Source organism: Aquarana catesbeiana, linkage group LG06 (genome assembly GCF_042186555.1).
Source record: "Aquarana catesbeiana isolate 2022-GZ linkage group LG06, ASM4218655v1, whole genome shotgun sequence".
In the NCBI taxonomy this organism is placed as follows: Eukaryota; Metazoa; Chordata; class Amphibia; order Anura; family Ranidae; genus Aquarana; species Aquarana catesbeiana.
Window position 1 is genome coordinate 48,614,532 of NC_133329.1, and position 22,814 is coordinate 48,637,345.

Below are 22,814 nucleotides of genomic sequence, written 5' to 3' on the forward strand. Positions count from 1 at the left end.
TTTATAATATTGTATACTCAATAAACTTCTTTTGACAAGGAAGTATAAATTGCCTTAAGTGTCCGGGGGCCGCTGGCTCCTTTTTTTCCACCTACTCTAGTCCTGCCCACATATACTGTACATGCTTACTGGAAGCAAATCATCTTTATACATGACATCACGGGTTCCCCTGTACAACTAGACCCTCTCTATGCCTGCTGGATCCTTCTGAGTCTTTAGAATTGAACACCTTTTTGTACAAGGTATTGTTTAAAGTGGAGTTCCACCCACTTTTACAACTTTTTCAGCATCCCTCACTAAACTGTGCACTGTAAACTAATTGGATATTTTAAATTTTTTTCTCAGCACCTACTGTATATCTGCTGTATTCATTTTTCACTTCCTCCTCCCTGGCCGTGGCCCATCGCATCATTTCCTGTTTGCAATGCCTTCTGGGAAGGGGCGGCAACTTCCTCTGACACCGCCGTTGCTATGGAAACCTGACCTGAAACCTATTACACTGCTTGTGCTGCACTGAGCGTGTGCGAGATCTGCAAGGATGAGATCCAGGAAGAAATACAGTCTGGCTTCAGATGCCCACACTTAAGATGGCCACGGCCTGCTGTAAGTTTATAAAATAACAAACTACTGCTATAAACTAACAAAACAGACCTTGGTTTACAGACTAACTTTACTAGAATACATTAAGCTTGTGTATTATAGGGGTGATTTTATTTAAAAAGTATAATTTCAGCCGGAACACCACTTTAATGCCAAGAAGCTGATAGCTAAATTGTGGATCCAAGGTACCTTACAGCAATGGAAAGTGGCGATTAATAAAAACACTCCCGTATAAACAACTGACCTAAGACCACAGAGATTGGCCAAAAAAAATAAATCTGAAAATGTGGTTATGTGGAAGGCTGAATCAGTTTCTCAACTGGTTATACTCTAATTATATGGACTTTGCTATATTATTTTGTTCTCATTCCTGGAAACAGTCTGTGGTTAGGATTCTCATTTCATTTGTCTTCAGCAATTTAATAGATTGCCCATTGTCGTGTATTACTTTCCTTCTCTGTATGTTATATTGCAGACACCTTGTCTTATCTATTCTTGTTGTGACTGAAAATGTACAACATAGATGCACATCCATTTCAATACTAATAAAATCTTTTTTTGGACTAAAAAAAATCCTTAGGCTGATTACAGGCCAGACACAACACATTCAGAATTTTAGAGACACAACTGTGGTGTTAAGCAATGTGGGTGTGATAAGCCCTCCCCCTTTTTCTGTTCTTGTGCCAAAAACTGCCATTAATTAGACTCATTGTATTACATCCATTTACAGGAAACAGATGACATAAATGAAGCAAAATAACATTTTATTAATGTAATAGTACCCACATACCCACATAACAATCAAATACATACAAAATGTTGGGTAAAATTAAAAGAGCAAAACAAAATAAAGAAAACTATTCCAAATATACCAAAAAAAAAAAAAATCACACCTTCTATATAAAAAAAAAGCAAATCATGTTTAGTCTCAGCAGATTATTAAGCAAAACTGTAAATTCTCCTTTTCAGAACAAATGAAAAGGTGAACTAACACCCTATACCCTCCCCATCCCCACCCCCTCCATCCTCACTGTACTTACCTCTGTGGGTGATACAGTTTCATCATACACACAGTGCGGTGTATCAGGCCTGGAGTAGTCATGCAAATCTTCCTCTTCTTTCCCTATGGACTGCGGGACAGATCAGAGCTGACCAATCAGAACAGGCTCATTAGTGCTCAGTGTTCAGCCCCTGACAGCCCTGAAGGATCATTTTCAGTGCTTTGTCCAGTGGTGGCTGGTGCTCAAAATTTTTGGGGAGGCACAAAGGAACTGAAAAATTCTGAAAAATACTGAAACAAAAACATTAAATGAAGCCTCACTGTGCCCATCATACGCAGCCAACTGTGCCCATCATATGCAGCCAACTGTGCCCAGAAAATGCAGCCAACTGTTCCCATCATATGCAGTCAACTGTGCCATCATATGCAGCCAACTGTGCCCAGAAAATGTAGCCAACTGTTCCCATCATATGCAGTCAACTCTTCCCATCATATGCAGCCAACTGTGCCCATCATATGCAGCCACCTGTGCCATCATATGCAGCCAACTGTGCCCAGAAAATGTAGCCAACTCTTCCCATCATATGCAGCCAACTGTGCCCAGAAAATGCAGCCAACTGTTCCCATCATATGCAGTCAACTGTGCCATCATATGCAGCCAACTGTGCCCAGAAAATGTAGCCAACTGTTCCCATCGTATGCAGCCAACTGTGCCCAGCAAATGCAGCCAACTGTTCCCATCATATGCAGTAAACTGTGCCCATCATATGCAGCCAACTGTGCCCAGCAATTGCAGTCAACTGTGCCCAGCAAATGCAGCCAACTGTGCCCAGCAAATGCAGCCACTGTGACACCCCCTGCCCGCCTGCCCACTCGCTGCATGACTTGTGGCGGGTGACGGCAGCGCGGGTCAGAAGACGGCTCCTGTGTCCTTCGTGCATCTCTTCTTGCCTTCTGCTAGGTGGCCAATGGGATCGCCTGTGCCTTCAGCCAATCAGGTGGCGGGTATTAGACCCGCGTCTCCTGATTGGCGGACACAGTTCAGTGTTAGAAAAGCAAATATTCATTTCACACACTTGGGCTGCTCTCCAAGTCCACCTTTTTTGAAGCCTATTAGAGTCTATGGCTCTAATCAGGTAGATTAGAGCCGCTGTAATTCAGGCGCCCGGTGTCCGAAAAAATAGCCAGACCCCTGAATAGGGGTAGCTACGCATGAATCTATCCATTCTACATAGAGGGGGTGGTGTGACAGAATGGGCAGCGCCCGTGCACCCTTAATGGATGGGCCACCCCTGGCTTTGTCAGGTTACAAAAACCGTATCCAATCATTATTGTTCCCAAGATTAACTAGCACTAGGGTTGTCTATGTGCAGGGGGGAACCAGAAGTGATGTCACTTCCAGAAACAGGAACTGGAACTGATGTCACTTACAGGGCCGCTGATAGAAATCATGAGGCCCCGTACAACCTACCTGATGGGGCCTCCTTCAGCCCCACCATAAACTCCACCCCTGGAACCATCCATGGCCACACCCCTAAATCATATCTAATAAATAAAGAATAAAGAAAATCGAATTTCTCCATAAATTTAGGTCAATATGTATTCTGCTACATATTTTTGGTAAAAAAAAATCCAAATACGCGTATATTGATTGATTTGCAAAAAAATTATAGTGTCAAAAAATTATTGGATAGATTTATGGCATTTTTATTTGTTTAATTTTTTCTACTAGTAATGGCGGCAATCAGTGACTTATAGCGGGACTGCAATTTTGTGGCAGACAAATCGGACACTAACTGACACTTTTGATACTTTGTGGGAACCAGTGACACCAGTACAGTGATCAGTGCTAAAAATATGCACTCTCACTGACACTGGCAGGGAAGGGATTAACATCAGGGGCAATCAAAGGGTTAAATATACGCCTAACAAATGTTTTCTTACAGTGTGGGAGGTGATTTTACTAATGGAAGGCATAGATCCCTGTAGGAACACAGGATCAATGTCTTCCATACTGAGAGAACGGCAATCTGCCTTGTTTACATAGGCAGACCGCTGCTCTGCCTGTGTACAGAATTATTGGCGGGTACAGACGGACATCGAGTCTACCGGATCCGCTGATCGGATTCGATACCCTATAATGCAGGATCAAGTAAATATCTATGATCCTGCACAGCGCGACCACCTTGTAGCAGTAAATCTTCTATGGGGCGGTCGACAACTGGTATAAGGGACATGTGCTCCAGTGGTAACTTAGGTAGGAGGTTCTTGAGAAAGGGGGTTCTTATATCCCCAAAATATTGGATTTTCCTCCTCCTCTCTTTTTTCACCAGGGTCTGGCTCAGCTATTCTTTGCATTACTCTATTCTGGGTACTAAAATTAACAAACATGGTATACTATTTAAAATAACAAACATGTTATACTTACCTGCTCTGTGTAATGGTTTTGCACAGAGCAGCCCAGATCCTCTTCTTCTGGGGTCCCCTACTGGCACTCCAGGCTCCTCCTCTTCAGCAAGTGTACCTGGGCTTGCTCGCTCCCAAGCTGCCTTGCCTGCGTCTATTGCCCCCCCCCCCTTTTGCTCGGCACAGCATTTGATTGGCTCCCATTGCTATCAATTCACCCAAGGAATAGGGAGAATGTGGCGAGAGATAATGCTCTCATGCACATCGCTGGATCGGATCAGACATTGCAGCACAGAACGTTTTTCACCTTAATGCACTTTAGAACCACTTTAAGCCTAAAAGTAAGCTGGGAGAGGGAATATTTAATTTGCTCTTGTCGTTTGGAAGGTACAGGGGACATTTGACTTTTCTTAGGTCTTTGGGAATGGTTGGGATTTGAAGGAGACCTGTCAGTCCAAAAAATGCTACACTGCTGAAAAATAGAGCAAAACGTGGTGCATTGAGTAATTTGTTGTCTACAAGCATCCTCCTGTAGGCAGGTTCAGGTATTCCTATTTCCTGCACCTGCTGTGCATTAAGGGAAATTGTCCCCTTAGGGATTCCATTAGCCTTGTCTGGGAAGGTATGTATCTGAATTGATGCCAAATTCCCACGTGAGTTAAGGTGGCCATCTTAACGATGGAATCTTTATAAAGGGGATCCCACATAATTTGAGCAAGTGGTGGGTTAGGGAGGGGAACCTGCTGCTTAGCGCAGAGAAAGGTTCCTGGTGGGTAGAGACATAGTAAGGGACACTGGGGTCAAATCACTAAGAGTTAAATAACGGTAAATAAAATGCAGTAAAATAACACATGCGGTAAATCAGTTGTGAAAGTTCAATTCAATAAAGAATTTAGCGTTAAATAACTAATGCGGCATTTTTCCTATTGTGCAGCAACTACCGCATTTTCTCATGCGGTAATTTATCGCACGTCAGTGGTTAAGGGTTGTTTAAGGTTATTTCCTTATAATATTTTATATTTTAATATTTTACTTTTTAACGTGTTTTTTATTTTTATTTTGCAAAAAAAAAACATTTTTAATCTAACATTTTTTTACAGTACTCTGTATTTGAAGGCATTGAAATGTGAACTACCTTCTTAAAATGTATGTCTTCTGATGCTTGGTAATCCAAGCTCCTTTACTAAATCCATCATGTAATACATTCATAAAAATGTGGTTTTTTTGTAAATGTTTGGCCTACTAGAGTTGTTGAAAGTGCTCTTTTCTATGTTTTGGCCCAGTTTTGTGCTGCTGCCTATGTTTATAGTGTAATAACTAACAAAAACTGGACTGTATTTTTTTTATAATTAAAAAAATACATATATATATTTATATTTCATGTTCCTATCCAAGTTTAACTTGTACATAGAATTCCTTCTCCATCTATAATGACACCGTGACAATGATTTATTAGAAGTTGAGAATGTTTGTGTTGTGACATGAATGTTCACTTTGGTTCGTTGATACAGTAAAGATGTGTTCACTTTGGTTAGTGGATATGATGAAGAAGTGTTCTCGTTGGTCAGTGAATATGGTGAAGATGCATTAACTTTGTATAGTAAATATTGTGAAGATGTGGTCACGTTCGTTAGTGGATATGGCGAAAATGTGTTCACTTATGGTTAGTGGATATGGTGAAGATGTGTTCACGTTGCTTAGTGGATATGGTGAAGATGTGTTCACTTTTGTTAGTGGATATGAAGATGTGTTCACTTATGGTTAGTGGATATGGTGAAGATGTGTTTACATTGGTTGGTGGATATGGTGAATATGAGTTCACTTTGGTTAGTGGATATGGTGAAGATGTGTTCAATTAGGTTATGGTGAAGATGTATTCACTTTCGTTGTTGGATACGGTGAAGATGTGTTGCACTTTGGTTGGTGGATATGGTGAAGTTGTGTTCACTTTGGTTAGTGGGTATGAAGATGTGTTCACTTTGGTTAGTTGATATGGCGAAGATGTGTTCACTTATGGTTAGTGGATATGGTGAAGATGTGTTCACGTTGGTTGGTGGATATGGTGAAGATGTGTTCACTTTGGTTGTTGGATACGGTGAAGATGTATTAGTAGATACCATATCTACTAACCATTAGAAGATGGTTAGTAGATATGAAGATGTGTTTACTTCAGATAGTGGATATGGTGAAGATGTGTTCACTTATGGTTAGTGGATATGGTGAAGATGTGTTTACTTTGGTTGGTGGATACGGTGAAGATGTGTTCACTTTGGTTGTTGGATATGGTGAAGTTGTGTTCACTTTGGTTAGTAGATATGAAGATGTGTTTACTTTGGTTAGTGGATATGGTGAAGATGTCTTCACTTATGGTTAGTTGATATGGTGAAGATGTGTTCACTTTGGTTGGTGGATATGGTGAAGATGTGTTCAATTAGATTATGGTGAAGATCTATTCACTTTGGTTGTTGGATACGGTGAAGATGTGTTCACTTTGGAAGGTGGATATGGTGAAGTTGTGTTCACTTTGGTTAGTCGATATGAAGATATGTTTACTTTGGTTAGTGGTTATGGTGAAGATGTGTGCACTTTGGTTAGTAGATACGAAGCTGTGTTCACTTTGGTTGGTGGATATGGTGAAGTTGTGTTCACTTTGGTTAGTAGATATGAAGATATGTTCACTTTGGTTGGTGAATATGATGAAGATGTGTTCACTTTGCAATATCCAATCATGTGCAAAGGAAATTATATAAAAAATAGTTTTGCTACCACACAACTGTGTGATAGGAAAGCAGCTTCAGCATAATTACTATAAGAAGTGAACATTGACTGAAGGTAAAGGATGTATTTCCTGAGACAACAATACAGATGAAACAGAAGACAGTCTTCCCATAAGATTATATATTATTATATCTACATTTACGGTCATTTAAAGCTGAACTCCAGGTATGGACTTTTTTTTAACCATAAGTCTTTCTATCAAGAATTTTTAGAAAAAGCCATACAAAAACATGTCAGTATGACAAAGGATTTGTAAAAGTAGGAATGACTTATTATAAAGTACATACAAGTACAAACAAATTTACAAACAAATGTTGTCTATGTGCAATACAATGGCATGAAACATCCAAGTGTATATGAAAGGGTTTTCACAATCTCATCAGTACAGTGCACTGCCCATAGAGTTTAAAGGTTCAGGAGAAAGCTTACCGTTAGTATCAAAATCAGGGCAGACAAATGAAAAGAACAAGAAAAAGATAGCGAAAAAAAAGAATGGCTTATATTACATAGTTACATTGATCCAGCTTGGCACATGGTAAGTATGTACTATACCTTATATCTGGAGGGCCTCTGGGGAAGCTGGACATCACTATAGTAGTCGGCACTATTAAAGTCATAGTTTCAGGCTTCTGAGTCCTGCAATGCCATTCACAGAATGTCTTGAATGTTTTCAATGAATACAAGGCATTCTCTGAATAGACAAAGCTGAGGTTGTGACATCACACCTCTCCTCTCCACCCCATCTAACCAGAGAATGCCTTGTATCCATTGAAAAAATAGAGGTAGGTCTGTTCTGTGAATGGTGGAGGTGCCAAGCAGGTGACCTCCTGTGGTTAGTCTGCTGAAGCGAAGCCAGTAGTGCCAACTACTACAGTGATTACCACCTTCCATGGGTATGGCATACGCATGCTTACATTATGAAAAGCTGGCCAATATAAGTATGCAGTACAACATCTATACCTGGAGTTCAGCATTAAGCATGTTTCCCTGGAAGAGATTGCCTTGTATAGACATCCAAAAGCTCTGAGAGTGCTGTTGAGTTTCACCATCTTGGATGGGATGTCAACAGCCCCAGCAGACTAAGAGCTCTCACTAAAGTAGTATTCTTCACTCATCGCCTGGCTGATACATCAAAGGTTCTGTAGGGAGGTGACGGGAGGGGTGGAGGAGATGGACCAACACAACCTGTAATTAGACACTAGCAGTAGAGGAGAGGGCTATGATGTGCAAAGAGGGAGGGGTCAGGAAAAGTAGTCAGCAAATTTGGAGGCACATTGCAAATCAATAACCAGGGGCGGAATTACCACCATAGCGACGCATGCGGGCGCTATGGGGCCCACAGCCGAGTGGGGCCCAGTGAGGATGAGAGCACAGGGGAAGAGAGAGGAGAGGAAGAGGCGAGCTGTCCGTATCAGCAGAGAGCTGAATTGCCCGATGTAATAGCTTTCATTAGAACTTCCAGTGTTCCCGGGGCTCACGTCACATAGCTCCACCTTTTGGCCCGGCGCCTTTGATAGACAGAACACCGATCCAATGCGGGACATGTGACGTCATCAAAGGTGTCAGGCCAAGAGGTGGGGCTATGTGACGATGAGCGCCGGGAAGACGGGAAATTCAAATGAAAGCTATTACAGCGGGCAATCCCGCTCTCTGCTGATCCGGGTGGCTTGCCTCTTCCTCTGCATAGGTGAGGCTGTATGGGGCACAGGCAGACCAGGCTGTATGGGGCACAGGTCACGCTGTATGGGGCACAGGTCACGCTGCATGGGGCACAGGTCACGCTGCATGGGGCACAGGTCACGCTGCATGGGGCACAGGTCACGCTGCATGGGGCACAGGTCATGTTGCATGGGGCACAGGTCACGCTGCATGGGGCACAGGTCACGCTGCATGGGGCACAGGTCACGTTGCATGGGGCACAGGTCACGCTGCATGGGGCACAGGTCACGCTGCATGGGGCACAGGTCACGCTGCATGGGGCACAGGTCACGCTGCATGGGGCACAGGTCACGTTGCATGGGGCACAGGTCACGCTGCATGGGGCACAGGTCACGCTGCATGGGGCACAGGTCACGCTGCATGGGGCACAGGTCACGCTGCATGGGGCACAGGTCACGCTGCATGGGGCACAGGTCATGTTGCATGGGGCACAGGTCACGCTGCATGGGGCACAGGTCACGCTGCATGGGGCACAGGTCACGTTGCATGGGGCACAGGTCACGCTGCATGGGGCACAGGTCACGCTGCATGGGGCACAGGTCACGTTGCATGGGGCACAGGTCATGCTGCATGGGGCACAGGTCACGTTGCATGGGGCACAGGTCACGCTGCATGGGGCACAGGTCACGCTGCATGGGGCACAGGTCACGCTGCATGGGGCACAGGTCATGCTGCATGGGGCACAGGTCACGCTGCATGGGGCACAGGTCACGTTGCATGGGGCACAGGTCATGCTGCATGGGGCACAGGTCACGTTGCATGGGGCACAGGTCACATTGCATGGGGCACAGGTCACGCTGTATGGGGCACAGGTCACGCTGCATTGTGCACAGGTCACGCTGTATGTGGCACAGGTCACGCTGCATTGACACTAGGGCAGCTTTGGGGGGGGCTGTTTGCAGGGGGGGCCCCATACAACATTTTGCTATGGGGCCCTGCTATTTCTAGTTATGCCCCTCTCAATAACCATTGTTTATGGAAAGAAAGAAAAAAAAAGCACACACAAAGAAAGCATTTTCAATATTTGCTTCTTCTGTTCTTCTGCAGTTTTGGATGGAGTAGGGACTAGTTAAGACCCCTGCCACTAAATATTTTCTATCTGTATCCCTTTATATTCTGTTCCAGGGACCCCCCCACAGGAAGTAAGAGAAGGTCCCTCCCATGAGGTATCCCCTCTTAGACTGTTGTCACCAGAACATGTTTAGTTATTGGAGATTTCCCCTCACCTCTTCTTCTGGAGATAACTCAGACATCATGTATCTCATCCACAATGGTCACCAAGACAAATAGAGAAGTGGAGTCTCTCCAGTGAGGATACAATCAGTAAAACCTTCAATCCTTCTACTCTGTCGAAAAAAAAATATTTTTGTCTTTTCATACATTTTAAATTCTAGTTATGGAAAGCAGACTGTGTACTAACCTTCCTCTGAGAGCGGCTTCTGTACAATTACTTTCACTTCTCATACAAGGAGTGTATAATTACTCTGTTGATAGTTTCGATTTCCTGCTCATCCCCGCAGGACTTAAAACTCTGTTGTAATGCAGCCAAAAGGAGAGCAGACGGAACGAGTCATGATTGTGTAATCACCTATATTCAGTAACGTGGGTTCTAAACTTCCATGTATTACTGTATGGGCCACTGATAATAATATAAAAGGAGATGTAAACACAGTAATTAAAGACTTGACCTCTCGAAGGTTTACCTCCCTTCATGACCAGGCCATTTTTTTGCGATACGGCACTGCGTTACTTCAACTGACAATTGCGTGGTCGTGCGACGCTGTACACGAATAAACTTTATGTCATTTTTTTTTCCCACAAAGAGCTTTTTTTTGGTAGTAGTTGATCACCTCTGTGATTTAATTTTTTTTGTGCTATAAACAAAAAAAGTGCGACAATTTTGAAAAAAGAAATAATATTTTTTTACTTTCTGCCATAATACACATCCAATCATTTTTTTTTTTTTTTTAATCTTCATAAATTTAGGCCAATATGTATTCTGCTATATTTTTTGGTAGAAAAAATCCCAATAAGCGTATATTGATCGGTTTGCCCGAACATTAAAGCGTCTATAAACTATGATATATATTTATGGATTTTTTTTTTTTTAATACTAGTAATAGCGGCGATCAGTGACATATAACGGGATCACTTTTGACATTTTGTGGGAACCAGTGACACTAATACGGTGATCAGTGCTAAAACTATGCACTGTCACTGTACTAATGACACTGGCTGGGAAGGGGTGAAACATCTAGGGTGATCAAAGGGTTAAATGTGTGCCTACCCTGTGTTTAGGTATACTGTGTTAGGTGCTTTACTAAGAGAAGAGATGGATTTTTTTCCCCTGCTTTGCATATAAAACAAAATCCATCCCTTCCACCTCAATCAGAACGGTGATCTGCCTTGTTTACATAGGCAGGTCTTTGTTCTGTGTGTTTTTCCTTTTGATTTTTACCAGATTGAGTAATCACAGCAGAAGCGGCTTGCCGGCAGCGCATGCACGCCCCCTGCAGGCAGAGGTGCAGAATCACATACTGTATATATATTTATGATCTTGTGCAGGAGAGCCACCCTGGGGCACAAGGCACGTGGTTACATGGCATTTCATTTGCTAAAACACTGTGTATCAAAAACAAGTGTACATTTTTTTAAAATAAATGGAAATATAACTAAAGTCAAAACTTTTTTTTAGTTTTGGATACGGTAGAGAAGGATTAGAACCCCTGTCAGTTTTTATTGCTGTCTGTGCCCCCATTCCCCCTCTCTATTGTCCTGTTTACTGTTATCATTGAAAGTGAAAGTAAAAGAAAATCCCACATTTTTGGGTTGTCCCCAGAAAAGTAATAGAGGGGAAATCTTCCAGTGGGGACACGAGTTCTGGTGACCTGGGGGGGTCCCCAAGGAATTCCCATAATTTGAAGGGATTTCCTCTCACTTTCTGTTTGGCTATGGGACAGGAAGTGAAGGGAAATCTCCGCAAGGGCGGAGAAAGGGAGAAAAAAAAAAATCTGACAGGGGATATAACCATCTCTTACTCTATACAAAATGAATAAAAAAAAAGTTTTGCCTATAGTTCTACTTTGAATTATTGTTTTCAGCTTTGTTCACTCTTTGTTGCTGATCTCCCGCATCCTTTTTGCAGCCACTTCCTGTTTCTAAGAAATAAGTCTCTTGGCTGATGCTTCTGGTAAAGGCGATCGGTCACTATTTTTATATGCTCACAGATTATAGTCTAGTAACCAGTATATTATTGTACAGAATGGAATTTATCTTTTAAATAAATGTAAAAATGACATTTATCAGATGCCTAGGAGACGGAACGTGCCGAATCTGCCTCTTGCACCTCATAATAGAGGCGTGTTTAGTCTGAAATTGATCGTTACTTCTGCACCCCATATCATATACATGTTTTCTAATCATATCTGAAACATAGCCAGCGTTATGAAAACTTTATGAAAGATCAACTCTACATAAATCAGATCCTAGACTGTGAATGTGTGTCCCATACGAGGCCTTCTAAGATCCATTAGTAGGTCTGGATTGAGTGACGCCTGTTAATTGAATTTATGGCCTCCAATTAGTCGTGTATGATGAGGCCCCTTGACAGGTCTCAGGTTATCGGGGTTCTGCTTATGATAGCCTTTAGCAGTTTAAAATAGCAATTAATGTTCTATGAGGCTTTTTTAGACTCGGGGCCAAAACATATTTATTCCACCTGAGCTGTTCATGAAATACCTTGTTTATAGCAGGCCATAGATGACATGGGGGGAAGGAAACAAAATCGCAACACAGTATTGATGGGGGAATGTCTCCCATGGAGCTATTGTATTCTGCCAGCAGGGGGCCTGACCGACCGGCAGAGCACAATGATTACTGCTAGTGGCTATAGTCCTTATACACCTGATCACAGTGCCTCTAATACACCTGATCACAGTGCCTCTAATACACCTGATCACAGTGCCTCTAATACACCTGATCACAGTGCCTCTAATACACCTGATCACAGTGCCTCTAATACACCTGATCACAGTGCCCCTAATACACCTGATCACAGTACTTCTAATACACCTGATCACAGTGCTTCTAATACACCTGATCACAGTGCCTCTAATACACCTGATCACAGTACTTCTAATACACCTGATCACAGTGCTTCTAATATACCTGATCACAGTACTTCTAATACACCTGATCACAGTGCCCCTAATACACCTGATCACAGTGCCTCTAATATACCTGATCACAGTGCCTCTAATATACCTGAACACAGTGCTTCTAATACACCTGATCACAGTGCCTCTAATACACCTGATCACAGTGCCTCTAATACACCTGATCACAGTGCTTCTAATACACCTGATCACAGTGCTTCTAATACACCTGATCACAGTGCCCCTAATACACCTGATCACAGTGCCTCTAATATACCTGATCACAGTGCCTCTAATACACCTGATCACAGTGCCTCTAATATACCTGATCACAGTGCCTCTAATACACCTGATCACAGTGCCTCTAATATACCTGATCACAGTGCTTCTAATACACCTGATCACAGTGCTTCTAATACACCTGATCACAGTGCCTCTAATATACCTGATCACAGTGCCTCTAATACACCTGATCACAGTACATCTAATACACCTGATCACAGTACTTCTAATACACCTGATCACAGTGCTTCTAATACACCTGATCACAGTGCCCCAATACACCTGATCACAGTGCCCCTAATACACCTGATCACAGTACCTCTAATACACCTGATCACAGTGCCTCTAATATACCTGATCACAGTGCCTCTAATATACCTGATCACAGTGCCCCTAATACACCTGATCACAGTACCTCTAATACACCTGATCACAGTGCTTCTAATACACCTGATCACAGTGCCTCTAATATACCTGATCACAGTGCCTCTAATACACCTGATCACAGTACATCTAATACACCTGATCACAGTACTTCTAATACACCTGATCACAGTGCTTCTAATACACCTGATCACAGTGCCCCTAATACACCTGATCACAGTGCCTCTAATATACCTGATCACAGTGCCTCTAATACACCTGATCACAGTGCCTTTAATATACCTGATCACAGTGCTTCTAATACACCTGATCACAGTGCCTCTAATATACCTGATCACAGTGCCTCTAATACACCTGATCACAGTGCCTCTAATATACCTGATCACAGTGCCTCTAATACACCTGATCACAGTGCCTCTAATACACCTGATCACAGTACCTCTAATACACCTGATCACAGTGCCTCTAATACACCTGATCACAGTACCTCTAATACACCTGATCACAGTGCTTCTAATATACCTGATCACAGTGCCTCTAATACACCTGATCACAGTGCCTCTAATATACCTGATCACAGTGCTTCTAATACACCTGATCACAGTGCCTCTAATATACCTGATCACAGTGCCTCTAATACACCTGATCACAGTGCCTCTAATACACCTGATCACAGTGCCTCTAATATACCTGATCACAGTGCCTCTAATACACCTGATCACAGTGCCTCTAATATACCTGATCACAGTGCCTCTAATACACCTGATCACAGTGCTTCTAATATACCTGATCACAGTGCCTCTAATACACCTGATCACAGTGCCTCTAATATACCTGATCACAGTGCCTCTAATACACCTGATCACAGTGCTTCTAATATACCTGATCACAGTGCCTCTAATACACCTGATCACAGTACTTCTAATATACCTGATCACAGTGCTTCTAATATACCTGATCACAGTGCCTCTAATATACCTGATCACAGTGCTTCTAATACACCTGATCACAGTGCCTCTAATATACCTGATCACAGTGCTTCTAATACACCTGATCACAGTGCCTCTAATATACCTGATCACAGTGCTTCTAATACACCTGATCACAGTGCCTCTAATATACCTGATCACAGTGCTTCTAATACACCTGATCACAGTGCCTCTAATACACCTGATCACAGTACCTCTAATACACCTGATCACAGTGCCTCTAATACACCTGATCACAGTGCTTCTAATATACCTGATCACAGTGCCTCTAATACACCTGATCACAGTGCCTCTAATATACCTGATCACAGTGCTTCTAATACACCTGATCACAGTGCCTCTAATATACCTGATCACAGTGCCTCTAATACACCTGATCACAGTGCCTCTAATACACCTGATCACAGTGCCTCTAATATACCTGATCACAGTGCCTCTAATACACCTGATCACAGTGCCTCTAATATACCTGATCACAGTGCCTCTAATACACCTGATCACAGTGCTTCTAATATACCTGATCACAGTGCCTCTAATACACCTGATCACAGTACTTCTAATATACCTGATCACAGTGCTTCTAATATACCTGATCACAGTGCTTCTAATACACCTGATCACAGTGCCTCTAATACACCTGATCACAGTGCTTCTAATACACCTGATCACAGTGCTTCTAATATACCTGATCATAGTGCTTCTAATATACCTGATCACAGTACCTCTAATACACCTGATCACATTGAGTTTATATTTTTCAAAAATATTTTCTCTTCCCATGTACCAATATAGGTATCTCATTTCCAAGACATATGAGAATTTTAGGATGACCACTAGGGGTCATTTTGCCAGTGACTTACAACTTTATGTCCCCTCAAGACTAATTTCTAGGTTGAGCCTGTATGTGTCACCATTCAGGCCCCATAGATTTTAAATTTATCTTTTAGTCCCAAAGTTAGGGAGTTTGTTTTAATTTGTCATACCCACATTTTGCCATGCCAATTTTTTTGGGATATGCATTCTCCAATGCAATCACATATTATATGCCAGCATTGACCATTTTTGGCTGTGATCGCCTTTGACAACTTATCTGTGGTTACAGACATTCTTCATAACTTGCATTAATTTGATTATGATTCATTTATGTATCTTTTAGACCTATTGTATTCGTATTTATCTAGTTTTTATGCTCACCCACATAGCCGTCTGACCATTTATTATATGAGAAGACTGGCGTTGAGGGTGTGTATTTTCATTAAGGCCACTAGGGGTCGCTCTTTGTAATCTGTCCATGTCCCCTTACAACACAATTTTAGTTCAGGTTGTGCGTGTCACCATTCACGCCTAAACTGTTTTAACATTTGCTATTCACATTCAGCAAGTGTATTTACATAGACTTGCTACATCCTATATTTGTTTTGTACTTATATATTTCCTCAGTTCTATCACCAATTAAATGCCAACACCAAGGATTGCTGTAAATGATCCTTTTGGGAGCGATTTGAACTGACAGCAATCTGATGATCTGGTTTAAGATGATGTTTTTTATACATTGCATCAGTTGGTTTTTAATTTTTTTTATTCTTTTATCCCCTTTTTTCATACATTGGATTTTTTGTCACCCAACTCCCACCCGTGCCACATACAAGGCTGCCCGTTTGTCTACTGTATGTGAAGACTGACATCAGGGGACGCGCACGCGCACAGGGATCCGGCGTTCTTTTCCTTGAGCGGGCGGATCCTATCCTCCGATGTGACATCGAATGATGCATATTGAGTTTGGGGCCGCACATGCGCGGTAGCGCTGAGGTCGGGGACGCTCTAGGCTCTCTAGGAAGCTTAGATCCCTCCTGCACATGCGCACTAGCAACTTGTGCGCTCGAGGCTAATGCAGAAGTCCGGTGTGGGGGATTCCAAGGTGAGGCTTATTACTTGTTATTTAAGGGAGGTGATGCGATGAGCAGCTCGTGCCCCTGGAAGACGCATTTTTTTGCGAAACGCAGCGTAGGGCTGAGCGGTATCATCGCGCCACCTCCCACTGTTGCTGCATATCTAACAGGACGAGCTATCTGTGGTCATCCGGCCGGTGCCACAGTTTGTTCTTCCATTTGATGATGCTGATTGTCTTACTTACATGAGAGTGTTTACGTTTTTTTTACAATAAATTGCCATCTGATTTTACACTATGGGAGCCCTCCCTTTCTTTTCTCCTATGATGACACCACTATGCTGAGGGGTGAGCCCCCTTCCTGTGGATCCATCCATCTCCATCCCAGCACCTGACGCCCTTTTCCAGTTTCCATTCCCATCTCTGCTTCATCCCTGCTCCTGGGAAGTCCGAACTACTAGGATCTTTAAAGCCCTTTTAGACCCTCTGTAACGGGGGGTCATGGGGTTCTGGTAAGCGGCCAGGCTCTTACTGTTGGTGGTGGTCCTGCACATCTGAGGTTCCATGCGGTTGAAGGACCCGTGATTGATAATTCGCTTTTTCTCGGGTTTCTTTTTTGGACATTTTTTTAGCCTTTATAATGGTTTCTTCAATATATTTATTTTGTTTGGACTTTATTTCTGTGATTTGTGTGCACTGATTGCTATATATTATTGCACAGATGATTTATGTACTCACTGATACTTTTTGTCATTTGTTTGCACTGATTGTGATATATTACCACACAGTTGGTTTATGCATTCACTGACACTGGTTGTATTTAGTACTTTTTGTGTGGTGAATCTGGTCACACATTCACCAATCTATATAGCGCGAGTCATCCAATTTTTTCCCTGATCACAGTACCTCTAATATACCTGATCACAGTACCTCTAATATACCTGATCACAGTACCTCTAATATACCTGATCACAGTACCTCTAATATACCTGATCACAGTACCTCTAATATACCTGATCACAGTACTTCTAATATACCTGATCACAGTGCCTCTAATATACCTGATCACAGTACCTCTAATACACCTGATCACAGTGCCTCTAATACACCTGATCACAGTACCTCTAATACACCTGATCACAGTGCCTCTAATATACCTGATCACAGTGCCTCTAATACACCTGATCACAGTGCCTCTAATACACCTGATCTTAGAATATGTGGCAATCTGAACTTGGTCGCGGACCCACACCTAAACTCTTCCGCTGGGAGCTTGCTCCTTTTCCTTGCACCCTCTCCTGCTCACTCAGGATATCTATGATGCTTGGAGATGCCTTCATGTGTCTGAGAAGGACTACACATACTATTTGCCCAGTAATAACTATTATTTATGCATTGTTTTTTTTTCTAGTTAAGTGGCTCCTGCAAAAAGTAATTTCCTCTGAAATAGCAGACATAACATGGTGGGACCACACCACGGTATCCCTTGGGATCTCAAAGGAAAACTCATGGCTCCGTGCCAGTATAAGGTGATGCAATAACAAAATCCTCAGGAAACCAACTTCCAACTGTGTACTCCGTCAGCATCTCCAATAATTTTTCCACCTTCTCAGTCAGTCATCAGTACTATAGAAGGGACCGGTTGCTCTTAAATGAGGAGGGTGCAGATCTGCTGGTAGTAAAGATGGCCAAAAAGTTAGAGGGTTTTTTAAACTAGGCGACGGGGGAGAGGGTCCAGAGGTAGAGATAGTCAGCGCAGAACATAGTCCAGAGGGTAGTATTGGGGGCATTAGTGGTAGGTTGACTAAAGCACATAAATCCATGGTAAATATAGTAACAAGTCCCAGTTGCAATCTCGGAACACCCAATAAGAGGATAGTATGCGACCGGTCTAACCTACGTGGCATGTTCACCAATGCCAGGAGCCTGGCGGACAAGATTGGTGAACTAGAGATACTGTTGTACAAGGAGGATTTGGATTTTGTGGGAAATTCAGAGACCTGGTTCAACAGCTCTCATGATTGGCTGGCAACCATTCCAGGGTATACCCTTTATCGCAGGAATAGAGAGGGTAAAAAAGGTGGAGGGGAATGTCTATATATCAAGAATAATGTACAAGTAAATGTGAAAGATGACATCACTAAGGGAGCTAAGGAGGAGGTGGAATCCTTATGGGTAGAGCTCTAAAGGGATGAAGCTAAGGGGAAAATAATACTGGGAGTGTGCTATAGGCCACCTAACCTGAGGAAGGAGGGGGAGACAGATCTCCTATCACAAGTTGGATTAGCAGCAATGATGGGAAGTGTTATAATAATGGGGGATTTTAATTATCTAGACATGGACTGGGCGGAGGGAACCACGCATCCGTCTAAGGCTCGCCAGTTTCCAAATGTCTTGCAGGACAATTTCATGGGTCAGATAGTAGACGCACCAAGGAACAAAGAACATGGAGGAGAGATGGGTTCGCTTTTAGTGCATATTAAATAAGGGCATTAGCCAGTGCTTCCCATTGGGTAATAAATTTAAAAGAGGGAACAAAAGTCCTAGATGGCTTAACTCCAATGTAAAAATGCATATAAAAGCAAAAGAGAAGGCCTTCAAAAAATACAAGGTTGAGGGATCATCATCAGCATGCAGACATTATAAAGAATGCAACAAGAAATGTACGGATGCAATTAGGGCGGCTAAGATAGAACATGAAAGACACATAGCAGCGGAGAGCAAAAAAGAAATCCCAAAAAATTCTTTAAGTATGTAAACAGTAAAAAAGGGAGGACAGACCATATTCGCCCATAAAAATGATGAAGGACATCTGGTTACAAAGGATGGGGAGATGGCGAAGGTATTGAATTAATTCTTCTCCTCAGTTTTCACGAGGGAATCGGGGGGCTTCACTAACCAAAACTGCAGTGTTTATCCACGTGACACATCACAGGATACAGCCTCATGGCTAACAGAGGACAGAATTAGAATTAGACTTGGGAAACTTAACATTAATAAGTCACCGGGACCAGATGGCTTGCACCCGAGGGTACTTCGGGAACTCAGTCAAGCAATTGCCAGACCATTGTTCCTAATTTTTACTGACAGTCTACTGACTGGAATGGTACTAGCGGATTGGAGAAAAGCCAATGTAGCACCAATATTTAAAAAGGGCCCAAAATACATCCCTGGGAATTACAGACTAGTTAGCCTAACATCAATTGTATGCAAGCTCTTGGAGGGGATGATAAGGGACTATATACAAGATTTTAGTAATAAAAACGGTATCATTAGCAGTAATCAGCATGGATTCATGAAGAATCGTTCTTGCCAAACCAATCTATTAACCTTCTATGAGGAGGTGAGTTGCCATCTAGATAAAGGAAGGCCCGTAGATGTGGTGTATCTGGATTTTGCAAAAGCATTTGACACAGTTCCCCATAAACATTTACTGTACAAAGTAAGGTCCGTTGGCATGGACCATAGGGTGAGTACATGAAATGAAAACTGGCTACAAGGGCAAGTTCAGAGGGTGTTGATAAATGGGGAGTACTCAGAATGGTCAGGGGTGGGTAGTGGGGTCCCCCAGAGTTCTGTGCTGGGACCAATCCTATTTAATTTATTCATAAACGACCTGGAGGATGGGGTAAATAGTTATAGAAAATAGTCTCTGTATTTGCGGACGATACTAAGCTAAGCAGGGCAATAACTTCTCTGCAGGATGTAGAAACCTTGCAAGAAGATCTGAACAAATTAATGGGGTGGGCAACTACATGGCAAATGAGGTTTAATGTAAAAAATGTAAAATAATGCATTTGGGTGGCAAAAATATGAATGCAATCTATACGCTAGGGCAGTGGTCATCAACCCTGTCCTCAGGGCCCACTAACAGGCCAGGTTTTATGCATTACCTTGGGGAGATGCAGACTAGAATACTACAATCACTGAGCAGCAAATGATATCAGCTGTGATGTATTTCAGTGATCTTGCAAACCTGGCCTGTTAGTGGGCCCTGAGGACAGGGTTGATGACTACTGCACTAGGGGGAGAACCTCTGGGAGAATCTAGGATGGAAAAGGACCTGGGGGTCCTAGTAGATGATAGGCTCAGGAATGGCATGCAATGCCATGCTGCTGCTAACAAAGCAAACAGAATATTGTCATTCATTAAAAAAGGGATTAACTCCAGGGATAAAGCGCTAATTCCCCCACTCTACAAGACTCTGGTCTGGCCGCACCTGGAGTATACTGTCCATTTCTGGGCACCAGTCCACAGGAAGGATGTACTGGAAATGGAGTACAAAGAAGGGCACCAAAGCTAATAAAGGGTCTTGAGGATATTAGTTATGAGGAAAGGTTGCAAGCACTGAACTTATTCTCTCTGGAGAAGAGACGCTTGAGAGGGGATATGATTTCAATTTACAATTACCGTACTGGTGACCCCACAATAGAGATAAAACTTTTTCGTGGAAGGGAGTTTAACAAGACACGTGACTCATTAAAATTTGAAGAAAAGAGGTTTAACCTTAAACTACGTAGAGGGTTCTTTACTGTAAGAGCGGCAAGGATGTGGAATTCCCTTCCACAGGTGGTGGTCTCAGTGAGGGGCAGAGATAGTTTCAAAAAACTGTTAGATAAACACCTGAATGACCACAACATACAGGGATATACAATGTAATACAGACATATAATCACACACATAGGTTGGACTTGATGGACTTGTGTCTTTTTTCAACCTCACCTACTATTTAACTATGTAATCTCAACCCCACATCTGACATTGATGCTTTTATTGCATGGAATGCCCATAAGGCGTACATGGGGGACATTTTAATTCAATTGGGCGCTCATCTGACATTGATGCTTTTATTGCATGGAATGCCCATAAGGCGTACATGGGGGACATTTTAATTCAATTGGGCGCTCAGGAAAAGAAGTGTATTTAGCACCCTCTACCAATTTTTTACTAGGGAGACTGTCAGCACAGGTAAATTTAGGCAGGCCTATGCTTTAAGCTAGGCATGTCTGTTTTGATCTGGGGGGAAGGGAGTGGTTAGTGTAGCAGTGGGTGTGACCATCTGTGCTCTAGTTCTGAGGCGCCTCCCCTGCTTCCAGGGAGAATGTTCTGGAAGAGGGGCAGGGCCTGGAACTGGAGTGGCAGCTCATGTGGGAGCCCTGACCAATCCCCAACTGGTATTGGCAGGGGGCGGGCTTCTTATATAAGCTGAGGTAACATGCCACTGGGAGGAGTTGTCGGCCGGGTGAAGTGGAGGAGGGGGGGGTGCGCTGATCACAGGAGGAGGCCCGGGGATAACTGTGAAGGAACTTTGCCTTTACATGGTCATCGGCAAAGTCCTCATCATTACACGGTCATTGATAAGGAACTAATGGAGCAGAGGGGCAGGTGAAGTTGTCGGAACGTACGGTCTGGTTAAGTTCTCCATCAAGGACTCAGGGCAGAGAGGTCGGTGGGTGTACTACAGTGGAGGGCTGGATGTGCCAGGAAGTCTGTGAGGGAACTTCACTTTTACACGGTAATTAGTGAAGTCCTCATCATTACACTGTCATTGATGAGCGAGTCCTGGATCAGAGGAGAGACTTGGGGAGTAGTGTCAAATCGATGTGGCCTGACGGCACAGGATTTGCAAGTTGGGCTGGCTGGGAACAGTAGTCCACCGTTCAGAACATGCTTTTAAACTACTAGGCCTCCGGGGAGAGGTACTGCAGACCTCTGGCCTAGTAGCAGCAAGCAACCAGAGCCAGCATAAGAGACAATTCAGAGTGGGTTCTTTTGCTTATAGAAGAAGATGTGACAGGAAATTAATGTGCTACAGCATAAGTTTTGTGCAGGAGGAGAGGATTTCTGGGAACTTCACATTTACACGGTCTTGGGTGAAGTCCTTTTTCTTTACACAGTAACTAATGAGCAATTCCTGGGAGCAATAGTCTGCAGGAGTTACGGAGAGGAGGAGCAGTAGTCTGCATGGTGATGCAGGAAAAGGACTGTAGCTGTTAAACATCATTCCTTCAGGCTCAAACTATGTGCTAATCTATACAATCTCTAAATATGATGGCAAAGTGATAGTTACATAGTTACATAGTTACATATTAAGGTCGAATAAAGACACCAGTCCATCCAGTTCAACCTAAGTGAGTGTGGGTGCGTGTCTACAATTCTCCCTATCCCTGTACATTGTGTCTAGTATATTATTATTTAAGATACCCATATAGCGCCGTCAATTTACACAGTGCTGCACACATACATCGCCCACTCACATCGGTCCCTACCCTCAATGAGCCCCCAATCCAAGGTCCCCAACTCACATTCATATACTAGGGCCAATTTTGGGCATAAGCAAATTAACCTACCAGCATGTCTTCGGAGTGTGGGAGGAAACCGAAATACCAGGAGGAAACCCACGCAGGCACAGGGAGAACATGCAAACTCCAGGCAGATAGTGTCGTGGTTGGGATTCGAACGAGCGACCCTTTTTACTGCTAGGCAAGAGTGCTACCCACTACACCGCTGTGCTGTGATCTGTACTGTGATCTGTTCTATGGGCATCCCATATACCCCTTTCCCCAACCAAGTTGTACCCCCCAATAAACAAAAACAAAACAAAGCGAATGACA

At 43.1% G+C, this 22,814-nt stretch overlaps 1 protein-coding gene across 1 annotated transcript in view; it reads right to left on the reverse strand.

The window, feature by feature from the left end:
* The window catches only part of LOC141148379 (uncharacterized), a 47,949-nt gene extending 37,884 nt beyond the window's left edge, over positions 1-10,065 (reverse strand). The window contains exons 1-2 of the mRNA XM_073635817.1: positions 9,924-10,065; positions 9,730-9,849 (exon numbers count right to left, since the gene is read on the reverse strand). The gene's annotated coding sequence lies outside the window, so the exon portion shown is untranslated. The remainder of the gene's footprint in view (positions 1-9,729; positions 9,850-9,923) is intronic.
* Between the last annotated feature and the right edge of the window lie 12,749 nt (positions 10,066-22,814).